This window comes from Rhinolophus ferrumequinum, chromosome 25 (genome assembly GCF_004115265.2).
Source record: "Rhinolophus ferrumequinum isolate MPI-CBG mRhiFer1 chromosome 25, mRhiFer1_v1.p, whole genome shotgun sequence".
NCBI lineage: Eukaryota > Metazoa > Chordata > Mammalia > Chiroptera > Rhinolophidae > Rhinolophus > Rhinolophus ferrumequinum.
The window spans coordinates 4,828,765-4,840,783 of NC_046308.1; positions in this window are offsets into that span (position 1 = coordinate 4,828,765).

Sequence of the window (12,019 nt, forward strand, 5' to 3'; positions counted from 1 at the left end):
AGGCAGGGCTGGGACAGCCTGCAGACAGATCCGAACAAAACAGTACTGGGCCATCAAAGTGCATCGAAAAGATGCCACCGGAGGTGGTGTGGGACTTTTAAAAACATTGTTGGTTTTGCTTTTTAAATTATCCGTCGCGAGACTGAAGTAAAAAAGAAAGAAAAAATCAGTTCTCCCAAGTGTATGCTCTGAAATGTTTGTTATTTTGTTTCTGTTACCCTCAGCTTTCTTATCGAAATATAGGTGTGAAATCATCCAATACAGTGACTAAGGACCCTCCCTTGAAAAGGGAAAGTGATGCTTCTATAACCCTGCCTGTGGTCCCCCACCCTTTCTGTAACCTTGCTGATCCCTCACTGCCTAGCCCGAGCTGACACTGAGTACCTGAAAACCGCATTTGACAAGGCTCTCTTCTCACTCCACTAGAGACATTAACCACTCTTTATCTAATTCCAATCACCGAAAGCCTTCTTTACCAGAATCACAATAAAATGACTACAATAGCTAATAGTTATTGAATGCTTTTTATTTGCTAGGCACTGGACTAAACGCTTTCTCTGTATTATCTCGTTTTTAATCCTGGGCACCCCAGCCTATAGCTGTGGTGAAATAAAGACCAACAATACAGGGGCTGCTGGCACCACCCCAGCTGTTCTCAGACTCCTTTTCCATATCAGACAAAAGCAGTGAACGTCACACTTAGCACAGCATCTCCTTTTAAACCAGGCAGCAACCCTCTGGGTCTAGAACGTCTGCTATAGTGACAACATTAGCCACCAACTATCATTCTTTTTAATAATAGTTTTTACTGTGCCGGGCCCTGCTCAGCACTGGTTGGGATCCCAGAGCACTTTGCTGAAACATCTCTAACGAATTCTAATTTATCTGGTTGTGGGTAAGATTTTGAGCCATCTTACACAGTTTTATACCCTCAGTACCTAACAGGGTGCCTGGAGCGCACCAATGTTTGACAAATGCGGGTGAAATGAAGGGTTGAAAATGTGAGTCAACAACCCCCATCACTTGCTACACTGACATTTGGCTTGGTTTTTTGAAAGAGCATTTCCTGGGGACACAAGGACACAGCTTCCTTACTCAAGGTTTGTCAAGGTTCATCTCATAACATCTTCAGGGAGATTTGGTTCTCGTGCTAGATCGGTAATGGATGGGCTGTCGTCGTCAGAATCAGGGTGCCATTCTGGTGTATTTCCAGGGCTGTTTAATGCTTCCCCCCCAGGGTATTACACAGGCAAAGCTTTTGGGATATGAATTAGACCTCGTTTCCAGGAAAACCCAAGGAGATAAACAATGGAGTTGACCTCTTTGGAGCTGCAACCCTCACACTGCGTCACTGAGACGTGTGTGTGGGTGGGTGTGAGTGATCTGGCCCCAGCCTCTGTCCAGCTTCATCTTGCGCCACCCCGGTCCATCAGGTCTGAAAATACATCACACTCCTTCCACCTCAGGGCCTTTGCACATGCTGTTATCATTGTCTGGAATGTTCTTCCTCTTCCTGTTTGCCTACTCATCTTTCAGCTCAGTTCAGATGTCACTTCCTGGAAGCCTCCTCGAGACCCTCTACCCTTGCCCGTTATGCCCGTTATGGTGCTGTCACAGTGCTCAAGGCTTCATTTCATGGCACCTACCAGTGTTTCATGACCTAGTTATGATTATTTGATTAAAGTCTGTCTCCTCCACTAGATTGTAAACGAGGATTGAGTTTGCATTGCTCATGGTTGTATCTCCAGTGGTCAGCAAAGCAGTACTTACTGTGCTCTCAAATTATTTTGCTTTTTTTTGCTAGATCTCCTTACACATGCATTTGGCTGAGAACCCAGAAATTATCCTTACAGGACTGCCTGCTGGGCCCTCTTCATTGGAGAAACTCCCTTCTAAGACCAACCTTGTCAGCTGTGGTCCTGATGAATGTGTCTGGTTCCTTAATCCAATCGTAGTCACTCTGTTCTCTATCCCATATGAAGTGGTTGCTAAGATTATTCTGTTTCAGGCCTAGAATGATGAACCTTCCTGAAATGGAGCCTAACGAAATCGTCCTCAAGTGGCTCAAGAGAAATGAAGATGCACTACTTCAAAACAACCCCATAGCTACAGGTATCTAACCAGAGGAAAAAGAAATCTCAGGTCAAGACCACAGAGGAAAAGAACTCCAGGATCAAGTAGCCGTGGCATATACAAGATTTCAATCCTCAGCCACGTTTCTGAAGTGAACCAACCTTACCTGCACAGACTCTCAATTCCACGCATTCTATTAGCACCTTTTAGGTAAAACTGGTTTTGGTGTTTATGGATTGTCTTGATTCAGAATTTCTTTCTTTGGGGTATTTCTATTTGTTGAAAAGATCTGTTCACAAATTCTAAAAATACCCTTATGTCAGTCTCTTCTGATGGCTGAGATCATTTGTGGCAGGGAAATGATAGTACAATTTGGTTGCCTCCTCTTAAGATGAAAGAATGTCAGTGACAAAATGTAAGTGCTAAAATCTAGTTTTATCTTGCATCTATGTCAGACAGACTGAGGCTGCCTCACTTTAACCGAAATTGCTCACATACTGAAATAACTTAGGTTGAGATAGATAAATTGATAATACTAAGATTTCCCATTTGTGAATTACATGAGCTCTAGTCCACAATAATGTAAGACTAGGTGTTGTAGATACTATAATCCTATGAGCTAAATTACATTGAGACACAAAATCATTTTTGACTTTTTTCAAATCCTTTTAGTCTTCCTTAGAATTTCTTCCTCCTTAGCACACCTACTCAGTGTTCTCTCTACACTAGGCAAGTTGACACGTAGCCACGAACCGATCAAAAAGAGGAGAATTTTAATATTTTGATGCTCAGATTGGAAGTCAGCCTCTGCAGGGGCATTTTAGGTTTCTAACTTGGAGGCGACAGCTCAGAATTTATGACACCTTCCTTAGCCTAGCTCTGTACAAAGCAGGCTAGCCTGCGGGAAACAGCAAGCATTTATATAGAACATAGCCAGCCTCACCCAATTTCTCTTTTCAGCACCCTAATTAAAAAGGCTAAATGGGGTGGCTCCTCCACTCTCAGGAAAATCATCTCTGAAGCAGCACTGAAACCTTTGAACAAAGGGCCATTTATACAGCACAATAGAACTTTGATATCTGAAATGCTTAAAAAAGTCCATTCCCATTCCTGAGGAAATTAACTTGCCAGGTTGGGTTTCAAGCAACTAACCTCCCTTATTTTACTCCTGTATAAAAAAAGAAACCAAAGAAAATTACTATTAAAAATATGTTTTATTCACTGAAGCTGATCGATTCTCTTCAAGGACAGAGAGGCACAGTACATTCTTTAAAAAATTAAATTACAAGCTAAAACGGGAGTGTTTTAGTCTTTAATCATTTTTTTTAAATGCATATAAAACTTCATCTTCCAGCAAACTGTTGTCTGTACACACGGATGGGTCTAGAGCCCCAGACAGGATGAGGCTCTGCTTAGCTTTGGGACAGAGGGGCCTGAGTTGTCCATAACCGAGGACATAATTTCCAGTTAAAAATATTTTATATCAGATCATTTTATGTCTGTTTGCACAGCAAAATCCAGGGCTGAAACCTCCAGAGACAAGAATACTATTTCTCATAGATTTGGAGCTGACTCTGATGAGCTACGGGTTATAATTTAAATGTATGCATAGGTTTAAAAAACAATCAGATAGTTAAAAGAGCATTTTATATTTAGGGGTTCTCTCTTTGATATTCACTTTTAAAGAGCTTCTCCAGTATTTAACCCGTAGTGGTCTGCATGTTTCCAGGGGAAATCTTTTTATCTCTTAGCATAATTACAAGTTTGGATATATACAATAGAGAATAAGGCCTAATTTCTTACACGTGAAAAAAATTTCTTATACATGCAAGCGGTTAACTTGAAAAGACACAAAATATAGATGTTTAAAAATTAACTTTCAGTTTCTGCTCCCTTTTGGTATTAAATGTTGCTTATGAAGGATTACAGTCCTCTTTTTGTTTCCAAGATTAAGTATTAGGTATTGATGTCTACTTCCTGCCTTCCACGTAGATGAGAAATGGGCTCCTACAGCAGGGAAATGAAGTAATAAAATCAATCAGTGAGTGCTGGTTAGTATGCTATGAGTTCCCAGCTTCTAAAACATGAACCGCACCCTGATTTTCATCAACAAAAGGTCATGCAAAATATTATCAATACAAAAAATTCTCAACAAAGAGAGAAGGAACAGGAGCAAGGAAGAAAGGGAGAGGGCTACTTAAGCTTACTGCTTTCACAGAGTTTTTTTAAATGCTCTTATGCTTACACTGAAAACTGAAATGAGTATGCCTTTTAACTACTTAAACTGGATTCTAAAGAAACTGGGCATGTGAAATGAAGGTTTGTAAAAGGAAACTCAAATCAAGAAAGTGCTTACTAGGTCAATAAACCTTTTTATATAACTTGAAACCCCACAAAGAGTTCTTTCTAGACAGACATTCATGTGAAATGTGAATTTAGATTCTGATTTTGAACGCCCTGTGTATTCACTTCCTTAGATTAACAATTCCAGGGGCACAGAGAACAAGAAAGTTTTGATACCCGCATTTCTCTTACAAGTCATTGACATTTTACTCTGATTAAATTTAGAAGGTATGTATAAATAGGTCAAACAAAAGAGAAAGGATTACAGGCAAACAAATGCATGGCCTTGACTCTACATTAGCAGTGCTCCCAAGTTACTTATTAAATATCCATTGTGATCTAAGGCGAGCCAAGCAAAGGTGACTTACCTATGAACGCTGACGATTGAAGTTGACTTTTGTTTTCAGTTACTGACAGAGGCATTTTTTTGAGCTGACTCTTCTGGGACTTCTAAGTTCTACAAAACAACTGCCAAATTAGTACCCTAGAAACTAGAAAATATTTGCGAAGACAATACACAAATACAGCAAACATGCCTTTAAGAGGCCTCAGGGAATTAATGAAATAGAATGAAGGAATTTTACATAACTACCAGCCATCCATCCAACAAAGATGTATTGGCTTCCTATTCGTGTGGGGCCCTCTGTCTGCCACTGCGGTGGAGAAGCGATGCTGTGTGCTTTCCCATACGTCCTGCGGCTTAAACTCGGGCCATCAGCTGAGGCCCAAATACACCTGGCTCTCTGTCAGCCTTAATATGCACGTGTAGTGAGCCCTAATGAAACAATGGTCATCAATAAGAATCAACAGGGAGGGGGGTGGTAGATGAGGGCAAAAGGGATCCAGTATATGGTGATGGAAGGAGAACTGACTGGGTGGTAAGCACACAATGTGATATTTAGATGATGTATTGCAGAATTGTACACCTGAACCCTATTAACTTTACTAACCACTGTCACCCCAATAAACTTTAATTAAAAAAATAAGAAGAATCAACAACCTAAGTACCTGCTGAGGGCTCAGTCAGCATTGCTAGGAGATATTTTGAAAAAGAAGGAAAGAGGAGGACACCTGGGAAGGCACGGGTAGACTCAGGGGGTCCACGTCAGCTGGTTGGGCGAGCCCCCTTCTCCGCAGCTTCCTTCTCCCCACGGGGCCTAGATTTGAGCCACCCTAGAATTAGAGGGGCTTCCAGACCCCTGTGCTTTCCTCGTGCTGCCTCCTCTCTACTCAAATTGCCTTCCTATGTATCTCACAATCTGATATTTTATTTTATTAATTTATTTTATTAATTTAAAAACATTATTCTAGAAGGGATCCGTAGGTTTTACCAGCGTGCCACAAAAAATGGTGAAGGACGCTGTCAGGAAACAGCAACCGTCTCAAACCTGTAACGAGGATGTCCAGTACCATGTACCAGTCAACACTCCAAGTTCAGTTTCAGGCTGAGTCCCTCCCCCTTCCTGCTGTGGGGAAAGATGATGGGATCTACTGTGCTGGCTTCTACTCTGCCTTTCCTTTAGATTATTGGAGTTTTTTTCCAGTAGTTAATATGTTGATATGGTTTGAAAATAAAAATTATAGGGGGCGGCTGGTTGGCTCAGTTGGTTAGAGCCCAGTGCTCTTAACACCCAGGTCACTGGTTCGATTTCCACATGGGCCAGGGAGCTGCGCCCTCCATAACTCGACTGAAAAAAAAACTAAGACTTGACTTGGAGCTGATGGGTCCTGGGAAAACACACTGTTCCCCAATATTCCCCAATAAAAATTAAAATAAGAATAATAATATGTATTCTTATCCCCATCCCCTTTCGTACACATGTTAGAATACTACAGGAACCTTTCAGTATCTTGCTTCTTTTCACTTACTAATACACCCTGGAGGTATTTCCTCTTCCTGTCCCACAGCCATAGGTAAAGTCCCAGCCTGTGGACGTGCCACCCTCTGCACTCAGTTCCTCTTTGCGGGACAGTTGGGCTATCTCCTAACTTTTGCTATTACAGAGCAACACTAAATGAAACACTTATTTGATACACGTGCAGATGTAGCTGTAGGAGAGAGGAGTCCCCAGGTGACACTGCTCTGTCAAAGGTTCAGATTCATGCAACATTTAGGAAACATGGCCAGGTTCCCTGCCAGAAGGATCCATCGAATCACTTTGTGCAGCCTTCCTGCCCCCAACAATGTAGGAGAGTGCGTTTCAGAGAAAGCCTTTGAAATAGGACCCTTGCCCTTAGCAACAGATGGAAACACCTCTGTAAAGCAGACAGGCCGCTCAGAACTTTACCCTGCTTCCTTATTGCAAAAATTAAGAATTTTTTACAAAATGATGTGCCTTTCTGTAACTAGCTATACCTAGTGCAAAGGACGGGGGTGGAGGGGGGAGAGTGCACTGCCAACTGGACTTCTGTTGTTTTCCCAGCATCTCCAGAATCACTTAAAACACTGGGAAATAGATTACATCTGGAGCCAATATTTTCCCCAACTAAATGATAACCTGATTCTAGCTTCGGGGTAGTAAGCACGAGATTCGATCCCTTTTCCTCACCTGTAAAATAAAAGGTTGAGACTTTCAAGCTCAAAAATTCTCTTAAAGCCAAGTTTTCACCAACCTCCAACAGCTTTAGCGTGTTGTTGTTTTTTCACTCTGTAACTGAGGTCACTGTTTTGCCTTTTTCCTTCATTTTTCCTATCAGTTCCATCCTCTGTGGGGGGACTGTGGGTGCTACGACTGGGGGTGCCACAATGAGTTGGGGGGGGCTCCTTAAGTGGCTCAGGGCGGAGCAGGGAGACGGGAATGTAACCAGCTGCCAGGTGCTGTCACCTGAGCTCTGATGGTGATACACCCACAAACACACATACACACAGCTGTGCTCTGAGGACAAAAGTGAGGGAGCTGTTGATTGTATCTTAGACATAAACTTGACATAAACCCTAAAGAAGAGGTTAAGAGAAGAGCCTGAGGCCAGCAGCATGAGTGGGATCCCACCACAGATTGTACTGAAATAGTCAGCTCTGCTGTGACACTTGTTTTGAAAATGTGAATTTGTTCTAACACATCAGATGTATTAGGGAACAATTTGAGCATAATGTGAAGTATGCATTTGTTTCCATGCAATTTTGTCTACAAGAAACACTAGGTGAACTGTACCCAGCTGGACTGAGCCACAATTTTGATTACATTATTATTATTTTTTTTAATGTATCACTGACAAAATTTTTGAGTGTTACGCTTCTGGCCCCATTTTTCCTATAAGCCATGGTTTTTATCACGCAATTCTGCATTGCGTGGTGAGTTTTGGGAAGCCGGGTGTATGTTGTATCACAGCAGAAGTAACTGTGGTTATCATATATTAAACAAGGTTGTGGTATAATAATACATACTCTTCTTTATTAATGCATTAAATAATAAGATCTAGCAACAGGTCTAATATTCTGTAATCCAGAGGTAGTGCTAAGGAGAGATTCTGAGGTAGTGTTATCTGCAATAATTGTAATGTGGTATGAAATGATGTGTGATCGCTACTAGTGACAAAGTCACAAGTACTATGTTCTACTATGGCTTGTTTTCTATACTTGTAATTGAAAGTAGTGCTAATTTTCAATTAGAGGCTAATAAAAGTAAACTTACGTGTAACTCTTATTCCTATCAGAATTTATGGATTCCCTGAATTCTATTCAACAAACTCTGATGAAAAATCTCTGCCCAACAAATCCATAGAGACAAAAAGTAGATTAAAGGGGAAGGGGGTCTGTGGGCAGGGTGAATGGGAAGTGACTGATCATGGGGACAGGGTTTCTTCTGGGATGACGAAAATGTCCTATAATCACATTGTGGCGATGGTCGCACAACTACGTAAATACAGTAAAACCACTGAATTTGTACACTTACGTGGGAGAACTTCATGGTGTGGATATTATAGCTCAATAAAGCTGTTAAAAACAAACCTTACCAATACTTAAAAATACTTTCTGACCCAATGTAAATAAATGGCTTCACTAATGCTTCAAAGAGAATTTGTCAAGAAAAACAACCTTCCTACTAGAACACACCACAAAGTCCCTCACGATTTCCACTTTGAAAAGATTATATGGCACACATGGTATGTACATAGAAGACACCTTCTCTTACCTATAATAAGCAGTGTGTGATTTATATTGGTTTCTATAAAATTAACAGATAGATTTTGTTATTTTGCAGATTAGGAAACTGGGACCCAAATATAGGAGGTGCAGTTTAATTTAATAGGCAACTACCCGTTGAGGCTCGTGGCGACGAGCAAGTTGATTCTAAAATGGTGAATGTTTTAGTTGCAGATCACCTGTGTCACACAGAGCCTGCTCCATGGAACTCTGAGTCTAACAAAATACCGATGTGAAGAAGAACTAAGCAAAAAATGCCACCAGAGAGAATTTCATGGGACAAGGCAAGGATGTCTACCCTCAGTTTCTATTCAACATTGATCTGGAGGTCTTAGCGAGAGCAATAAGGTAAGGAAAAGAAATAAGGCATTAGGTTAGAAAAAGAAATTCTTTATTCACAAATTCCACGACTGTCTATGTAGAAAAATCCTAAGAATCTACAGAAAATCTACTAGTATAGGTGAATTTAGCAAAGGTGCAAATTACAAGGCAACTGCAGTTTTTTGTATCATCGAGAAACAATTTGAAAATGAAATTTAAAATCAATAGACAAAAGATTAGAAATAAGTTTAACAAAAGATGCGCAAGACCACCTACAATGAAAACTACAAAATATGGTTAAGAGAAGGAAGACCTAAATAAATGGATATATACTCTGTTCACAGATGTCAATTCTTCCCAAAGTGATCTATACATTCAATGAAATCACAATATTAGAGTGCATTTTTTTTTTAAAAAATGACAAGTTGATTCTAAAATTGCTAAGGACCTGCAAAACAATTTTGCAAAAGAAAAGCAAAGTAGAGGATGTATACTACAAGACATCACGACTTTCTGTGGGGTGACATGATCAATAGTGTGGTATTGGTGTCAGGCGGACAACCCGATCAATGGAACTGATCAGAGAGTCCAGAAAGGTAAACTATACCTCAATCAAGTTGATTTTAAAAGAAAAGTACTTCGGTGTTCTTATAGACCTTTTATTTAATTTCAGTTTTTTGGTCAAGGATACAAAAAAAGTTTAATTCCATGGCTTTGAAACATCTTTATGCACAAGTAATGTACCTGGAATCTTAAATTGAGAGCATTGGTGCCAAGCTCTTATTTTGCAGATGAGGAAAAATAGGACCCAAGTATCCTGATTTCAAGTTCAATGTTCTTTTCACTATTTATGTTCAGGCTATAAAATCTACAAAGCAACTTATATCATTGCTACTGAAATGTTACTGTGCTCAGAAAAAGCAGTTGACATGTGAAACACTTACTGAGGAATGACAGATTACTAATTACGTAATAGATCTAAATAATAATAACCAAGGAATGCTAAAATCATTAAGTGACCTGTAGGGGAACTTCATAATATTAAAGCTCAAGCTGACAAACTCCTGAACTCCTGACCAAGCTTAACATTACAAGTGGGAAGACCCTCCTGCAATGATGGAACAGGAAGCCGACAGCGTCCTCAGGGAAGTAGTCAGGACAACGCAAACCCAGAAACCAAACTGATCCTGAGTATAATCAAGTAGCTAGATGACGAAATACCAGCTTATAGGAATTATGCGGGGGGGTGGGGTGGTGGAGGAATGTCAAATAAAAGGTATTAGGGAAAAAACATGGAGAAGATGGAAGAGGAAGAAGAAAGAGGAGGAAGAAGGAGGGAGAAGAAACTGTTGGTGGTTAAGAGAGACCTTAAAGGACATACCCAAATGCAAAGTATGAACCCTGGTTGGACATGCATCAGAACAAAGATGAGAAAGACATTTTTGAGATGAATGGGGAAAACTTAACATGGTCTAGTCATTAGATGTATCTCAGAATTATTATTAATTTGTTGGGTATGATGTTATGCTTCTTCTTAAAAATACCAAAGTACTTAGAGATACATACTAAAGTATTTATGAGTAAAATGATATGATATCTAGGATTTGCTTTAACATGCTTCAGAAAAAAACCTGTTTAAGGATGGGGGAAGACAAAAACAAAAATGGCAGAAAGTTGATGGTTGTTGAAGGTCTGTGATTGTAGTATTCGTTCTACTTTTGTGTGTATCTGAACTTTTCTATAATAAAATGTTCGTTTCAAATCCCCAAGAATTTATATTCCTTTGGCCAGGTAATTAGAAAGAGGAAACCTGGGTGCAGTGACATTTGAGTATGTCATTTCTTCCTCCTGAAAACCAGTGTGCTGCCCCCTCCCTCAGAGACATAGAGAACGTTCATTCCGACAGAAGGGCTGCCCAACCAGTGACACTGGCACACGGGACCTCCGTGGAGTATTCAGATACTACCGATGGGGTCAAAAGAAAAGTAGCCACGTACATTTTTGGCCCCGCTGTTGAGATCCTCAGAGCTGATGGGGAGCAGAGTACTCAGCTCCAGGTCCGTAACCATCTGACGAGATTCCGCCAGCAAACGCTGGAGCTTACTTGTGGGCGAAAATTCATCCTGGGAACATAACACAGTTTAAGCATTCATGAAATCAAGGAGCATTTTTAAATGTTTCTATTTACAAATATAATACGATGTAACAAACACAAAAGTTAACCATTTGCTAATAAGTCTTTGACTTTAGGTTATTACATTATCAAAGTAGGACATTGAATATTAGAATAACCGAATTTTATTTACCATATTTTGCCGTGTATAAGGAGCACTTTTTTTACCCAAATTTGTGAGGGGAAAATAAGGATGCGTATTATATATGGGTAGTACTAATTCTGTGTCTATATAAATGTTTCTAATTCTTTTATTTATGCTTATGAGTTAAAAGTGTAACTCTAGAAATCAATAATGATAGCCGTATGCAAAACAATACCCTGGAATACGACAATTGGTTTTGTTGAACTTAAAATGAACTTGCAACTATGAAGAGTTCTTGGCCTTTTATGAGGTGTAAATATTGTAAATTTGTTACCAGTAAATAGAATTTCTTGTACCTTGTATCTGTTCTTGTGTTTTGTAATTATTTATTACATAAAATTTCTTGTACCATAATATGTTAAAAAACAACTGCTAAAATTCCTGTATAATACAAAAAACAAGTACCTAAATGTAAACAAATAAAAATTTGAATTAAAGAATTAAAACGAAAGACTTTTTTCCCTGAAAGTTTGGGCCAAAAACATGGGTGCGCATTATACACGGCAAAATACAGTATTTGTTCCAACCTACTTGGTTCAACAATTTGACTTAAACAGCACTGTCTATAACTAGTTAAGTAACATCCATGTGACAAAAGAATCCTAGGCATTGTTTAGCTGTCCTAAATCAACTTGTCAAAGCCATAATCAGCATGTCAGAATACATGCAAAATGCAACTTTAATACTAAATATGTGGAAATGTGCCTTAGTTTATTATTTAATTTTCAACTTTGGGATCTGAATTTTTAGCAGGCTAACCACTTCCAAAAGCATCCTGACTAATCTTTTCTTAAAGAAAAGTTAATTTCTAAATTTCCAT